The following is a 7,129-nucleotide window of genomic DNA, read 5'->3' as shown; positions in this document are numbered from 1 at the left end:
GGTCCAGCATCTCTCCTTTCACTCAGCAGCCCTGCTCCGCAGCCCGGGTAGGAAGCTGACGGCCGGCTGGTGTCTGGGGAGCGCTGCCTTCCACTTGAAAGTGTGGATGATTAAAGCCGAGGCTGGCGGTGATGGAAGTGGCTCCATTAGCTCCAGGGGAAGGTGGCACATGGTTTTTCCCTTCTGCGCTTGCTCTAGGCCCTCCCCAGGGTCACACACACACACACACACACACACACACACACACACACACACACACACACACACACACACACACACACACACACACACACACACACACACACACACACACACACACACACACACACACACACACACACACACACACACACACACACACACACACAGGACCTTGTGTGATACAGCCGCTCTGTGAGGTCGGCAAGGCGGGGCTGGGCAGGGAGGTTAAGGAAGTGGATATAAAGAGAACTCAGGCTTCCCGCACAGCCATGCTGGACCTGGCTCTCTAAATGCATTATCTCATTTATTTAATCCTCACGTGGGTTCCCATAACTATTACCAGAGCAACTGCCGTTTCCAGGGCGCCGACTCTATCTCAGGGATTTTCAGTGTTTCATCTCAGATTCTTATGTGTGGGTTTGATTGATGAAGGGGTGGTAGGGATGCCTTTCCATTTTTAAAAACAATTCTTAATTTTTGGCTGGTCTGGGTGGCTGAGCGAAGGCTTTCTCAGGTTGTGGCAAGTGGGGGCTACTCTCTAGTTGAGCTCTGTGGGCTTCTCATTGTGGTGGCTTCTTTGTTGCAGAGCGTGGGCTCTAAGGCACTTTGCACTTCAGTAGCTGAGGCATGGAGGCCTAGATGGTCCTCAACATGTGGAATCTTCTGGGATCAGGGATCAAACCTGTGTCCCTTGCACTAGCAGACAGATTTTTAACCATTGGCCCAACAGGGAAGTCCTGTCCTTCCATTTATTTAGATCCTCTTTCATACCTTTCAGCAATGTTTTATAGTTTTCAGTGAATAAATGTTGCACATCTTTTATTAACTTTTCTCTTAGCATTTTATTCTTTCTGATTCTATTAAATGGAATTTTTCTTCATCTCATCTGCAAAGTGTTGTTTGCAAGTATATGGAAGTACTAATACATGGATTTTTGTCTGTTGACTTTCTATCACAAAAACTTGCTGAACTCATATTAGTTTTCATAGTTTTTTAGGATTTCTTAGAATTTTTTATGCACGAGATTGTTATATTACTTGTGAGTAGAGATGGTTTTACTTCTGCCTTTATGATCTATATGCCTTTTCTTTTTTTTGTCTAATTGCCCTGGCTCGAACCTCTAATACAGTATTGAATAGAAGTGGTGAGAGCAGGCATCCTTGTTTTGTTTCTTATCTTAGTGGGAAAGTACTCAGTATTTTTACCGTTAAGTATGATTTTATGGGCTTTCCATGGATGCCCTTTCAAAGATTAAGAAAGTTCCCTTCTACTTGTATGTTGATTGTTTTCCACATGAAAATACATTGTATTTTGTCTAACTCTTATTCTATGTCTGTTGATACAATCATGTGAATCTTTCCTTTGTTCTGTTTAATATGGTGTTTTACACTGATTCTTTTTCAGACGTTATGTGAACTTTACATTCAGAGATAAATCTCACTTGCTTAGAGTATGTTATCCTTTTTAAAAATCATGCTGCTGGATTTGATTTGCTAGTGTTCTTATATCTATATTCATAAGGGATATTGGCCTGTAGTATTCTTTTATTGTGGTGTCTTTGTTGAGTTTTGGAACCAAGGCATTATTGACCTCATGGAACGAGGTGGTAAATGATCCTGTCTATTTTTCGGAAGAGTATGTGAAGGGTTTGTAGCAACTCATCTTTCAATGTTTGGTATAATTCACCAGTGAACTATCTGGGCTTTGGCTTTCCTTTGTGGGTAATACTTTTCATTACTAATTCAACTTCTGTACCTATTATAAGTCTATCCAGATGTTCTATTTATTCCTGAATCCATTTTAGTCATCTGTGAAACAGAGTCTTTATCAAGGTACCTAATTTGTTGGCAACTTAATCATAGTATTTCTTTATAATCCATTTTGTTTCTGTGAGGTTGGTAGTAATGGTCCCTATTTATTTCAATTCTGACTTAGGTAGTTTGAATCCTCTCACTGTCTCTCCCTCTCCATCTCCTCCCTCTCTCTCTTTCTCATCAGTCTACCTGTGGTTTGTTCCTCTGCTTCTCCATTGCTTCCTTCTTTTGGGTTATATATGCTAGCATGCTGCTTTACTGTCCTTGCTGGTTCTTTTTACTGTATTTTTAAAGTTATTTTCTTAACGGATTCCTGCAAATTACAGCGGACGTATTAATGATCAGCTAATGTTTGGGAAGATTTCCTTAAATGCTTTGAACCGATAAGTCCTTTAGCCTGTGCTGAGGGACGTGTGTGTGTGTGTGTGTGTGTGTGTGTGTGTGTGTGTGTGTGAGAAACGGTGGGGGGCATCTTTAACACTCAGGCAGGCAGTTTACAAGTCTGCCTTAACTCTCACTTTCTGCTTGCAGAGAGCCTCAAGTTACATCAGAAGTGAGAGATTAGGTTCATGACAGGTTTTCCTAAGCATGTGCATAGCCCTGCACGTGGGTATGACCTTTTAGGTTCCCAGGAATGGGCCAGAGCTTTTTAAAGCCCCCTGTTATGTTCCCTAGACTTTCTTTTGCAGTTTTTTGTTCAGCCTCTTGTCTGCCCCAACTACTGTCACTACCTCAGACAGAGTGAGAACTGCTGCTCCTTGCTGTCAACAAATGCCTTAGGCATAGAGCTATTAATATGCAGTAAGCTTTGATTAAAAAAAAAATCATTTAAAGGGACCTCCCTGGTGGTCCAGTGGTAAAGACCCAGCACTTCAAATGCAGCGGGGTGTGGGTTGGATCCCTGGTTGGAGAACTAAGATCCCACCTGCCATGTGGTGCAGCCAAATAATTCAGGAAGCTGGAGGGTGCTAGAATGGAATGCAGAATTTGACAAAAGAATCTAATTGCACTAGAAATGTCTGACATTACTCTATGAAAAGGATGGGGGGAAAAAGGTGCTGATCTAAGTAACTTCAGAAATGAGTGGAGGGGCTTATTTGGTGGTCCAGTGGCTAAGACTCAGTGCTCCTAATGCAGGGGGCCCAGCTTCGATCCCTGATTGAGGAAATAGATCTCACATGCTGCAACTAAAGATTCCCACGTGCCACAGCTAAGACCCAGTGCAGCCACATAAATAAATAAATGCATATTTTTTTAAAAAATGAATGGAGTTTGTAAGACTAAAAAGGAAAGGTACACAAGCACTATATTCTAGCTGATATAGTCGTTCCTCACAAAAGCATGAGTTAACAATTCTGAAGCCATTCTATATGTATACTGAAACTGAGCAATTAAATATAAGGGTGGCTGATTCTGGAAGTCAGGTTTCTCCTTATTGGAGTGCAAGATTTCAGCGGAACAAGGAGGGGAAGGCAGAATGATCTATAGCCTAGCCAAACTGACACAGAAAAACTAATCATTGCATGTAGTATGAGCAGTTATTTCTTTGCTTTGTCAGCTAAGAGAGCCTAGAAGCAACAACGCTGAAGTAACAAGGCGCATACTCAGCACTCAGATCTTGGTTTTTAAAACCATTCCCCAATAAAAGGAACCAGAGCACTTCGGAAAATGGCTGAATCTAGGCTGGGACTGGAAACATACAAGGTGAGGCTGGAGCATCTTGTAGTGCCAGAAAGTAAGAAAATGGTAAAAACAAAAGAGAAAAAGAAAAAAAAACTACAATGATGGAGCTAAACGGAGCACAGGAGTCAAGTGAAAGAGTTCTCATGTCCAAAGCTGGAATAATTTGAGTGACAAAATAAACAAGTATTGGATTATAACCCAAAGTATAAAATAAATATTGATGATTCCTTACTGATTTAAATAAAAGTGAAAGTTAAAGTGTTAGTCATTCAGTAGTGTCTGACTCTTTGTGACCTCATGAACTAGAGCCCTCCAGGCTTCTCTGTCCATTGGATTCTCCAGGCAAGAATACCGGAGTGGGTTGCCATGCCCTTCTCCATGGGATCTTCCCAACCCAGGGATTGAAACCAGGTCTCCTGGATTGCAGGTGGATTCTTTACCACCAAGCCATCAGGAAAGCCTTATATAAATAAATACTGAGTAAATAAATAAAATGGGAGAAGAGACAAATATCACATGTAGAAGAATTCCCACAATTGTCGTAGATACTACACACTTGGAGGTAGAGTGTAATTCCCGCTCCTTAAGTGTGGGCTGTTCTTAGTTACTTTCTTTCATAGAATACAGTATACTTTGCAAAAAAAAAATAAAAAGTTGGAGGGAAGGAAGAAAGGAAGGAGGGAGGGAGGGAAGAAAGGAAGGGAGGAAGAAAGAGGGTAATTTTACAGTAGAGGAACCTCACAAATGTTATCTCAGCCAAGTGACCAAGGTCAGTATTGACAATCCCAAGACGTATTAACAGCAAAGACCATTGATACGATAGGATGAGATGGGCCTTTTACCTCTGTGGTCTTCATCTCCCAAACATAGAGAAGACTCTACACATGGACATCACAGGATGGCCAACACCGAAATCAGATTGATTATATTCTTTGCCCCCAAAGATGGAGAAACTCTAGACAGTCAGCAAAAACAAGACTGGGAGCTGACTGTGGCTCAGATCATGAACTCCTTATTGCCAAATTCAGACTTAAATTGAAGAAAGTAGGGAAAACCACTAGACCATTCAGGTATGACCTAAATCAAATCCCCTATGATTATACAGTGGAAGTGAGAAATAGATTTAAGGGACTAGGTCTGATAGATAGAGTGCCTGATGAACTATGGACTGAGGTTCGTGACATTGTACAGGAGACAGGGATCAAGACCATCCCCATGGAAAAGAAATGCAAAAAAGCAAAATGGCTGTCTGGGGAGGCCTTACAAATAGCTCTGAAAAGAAGAGAGGCGAAAAACAAAGGAGAAAAGGAAAGATATAAGCATCTGAATTCAGAGCTCCAAAGAATAGCAAGAAGAGATAAGAAAGCCTTCCTCAGTGATCAATGCAAAGAAATAGAGGAAAAGAACAGAATGGGAAAGACTAGAGATCTCTTCAAGAAAATTAGAGATACCAAGGGAACATTTCATGCAAAGATGGGCTCAATAAAGGACAGAAATGGTCTGGACCTAACAGAAGCAGAAGATATTAAGAAGAGGTGGCAAGAATACACAGAAGAACTGTACAAAAAGATCTTCACAACCCAGATAATCACGATGGTGTGATCACTCATCTAGAGCCAGACATCCTGGAATGTGAAGTCAAGTGGGCCTTAGAAGGCATCACTATGAACAAAGCTAGTGGAGGTGATGGAATTCCAGTGGAGCTATTTCAAATCCTGAAAGATGATGCTGTGAAAGTGCTGCACTCAATATGCCAGCAAATTTGGAAAACTCAGCAGTGGCCACAGCACTGGAAAAGGTCAGTTTTCATTCCAATTCCAAAGAAAGGCAATGCCAAAGAATGCTCAAACTACCGCACAATTGCACTCATCTCACACACTAGTAAATTAATGCTTAAAATTCTCCAAGCAGGCTTCAGCAATACGTGAACCGTGAACTTCCAGATGTTCAAGTGGTTTTAGAATAGGCAGAGGAACCAGAGATCAAATTGCCAACATCCGCTGGATCATGGAAAAAGCAAGAGAGTTCCAGAAAAACATCTATTTCTGCTTTATTGACTATACCAAAGCTTTTGACTGTGTGGATCACAATAAAATGATGGAAAATTCTGAAAGAGATGGGAATACCAGACCACCTGACCTGCCTCTTGAAAAATCTGTATGTAGGTGAGGAAGCAACAGTTAGGACTGGCCATGGAACAATAGACTGGTTCCCAATAGGAAAAGGAGTATGTCAAGGCTGTATATTGTCACCCTGCTTATTTAACTTCTATGCAGAGTACATCATGAGAAACGCTGGACTGGAAGAAACACAAGCTGGAATCAAGATTGCCGGGAGAAATAGTAATCACCTCAGATATGCAGATGACACCACCCTTATGACAGAAAGTTAAGAGGAACTAAAAAGCCTCTTGATGAAAGTGAAAGAGGAGAGTGAAAAAGTTGGTTTAAAGCTCAACATTCAGAAAATGAAGATCATGGCATCTGGTCCCATCACTTCATGGGAAATAGATGGGAAACAGTGGAAACAGTGTCAGAGTTTATTTTTTTGGGCTCCAAAATCGCTGCAGATGGTGATTGCAGCCATGAAATTAAAAGATGTTTACTCCTTGGAAGGAAAGTTATGACCAACCTAGATAGCATATTCAAAAGCAGAGACATTACTTTGCCAACAAAGGTCCGTCTAGTCAAGGCTATGGGTTTTCTAGTAGTCATGTATGGATGTGAGAGTTGGACTGTGAAGAAAGCTGAGCACTGAAGAGTTGATGCTTTTGAACTGCGGTGTTGGAGAAGACTCTTGAGAGTCCCTTGGACTGTAAGAAGATCCAACCAGTCCATTCTAAAGGAGATCAGTCCTGGGTGTTCATTGGAGGGACTTATGCTGAAGCTGAAACTCCAGTACTTTGGCCATCTCATGCGAAGAGTTGACTCATTGGAAAAGACTCTGATGCTGGGAGGGATTGGGGGCAGGAGGAGAAGGGGACGACCGAGGATGAGATGGTTGGATGGCATCACGGACTCAATGGACATGAGTCTGAGTGAACTCCGGGAGTTGGTGATGGACAGGGAGGCCTGGCATGCTGCGATTCATGGGGTCGCAAAGAGTCAGACACGACTGAGCGACTGAACTGAACTGAATCATGATATAACATCAGACATATCCCAACTGATTGATATTCTACAAAATACCTGAATAGTACTCCTTGAAACTATGAAGGTCATCAAAGACAAGGAAAGTCTGAGAAACTGCCACAGCCAAGTGGAGCTAAAGGAGATATGATGGTCACAAGTAATGTGTTCTCCTGGATGGGCACCTGGAGCAGAAAAAGTACGTCAGATAAAACCATGAAAATTCAAACAAGGTGTGCTGTTTAATTGATGACAGTGCACCAGTATTGGTGCCTTGCTTGTGACAGAGGCACCATACTGACA

The sequence above is a fragment of the Ovis aries genome, chromosome 25 (genome assembly GCF_016772045.2).
Source record: "Ovis aries strain OAR_USU_Benz2616 breed Rambouillet chromosome 25, ARS-UI_Ramb_v3.0, whole genome shotgun sequence".
NCBI classification, from domain to species: Eukaryota; Metazoa; Chordata; class Mammalia; order Artiodactyla; family Bovidae; genus Ovis; species Ovis aries.
This window is presented reverse-complemented; position numbering follows the sequence as displayed.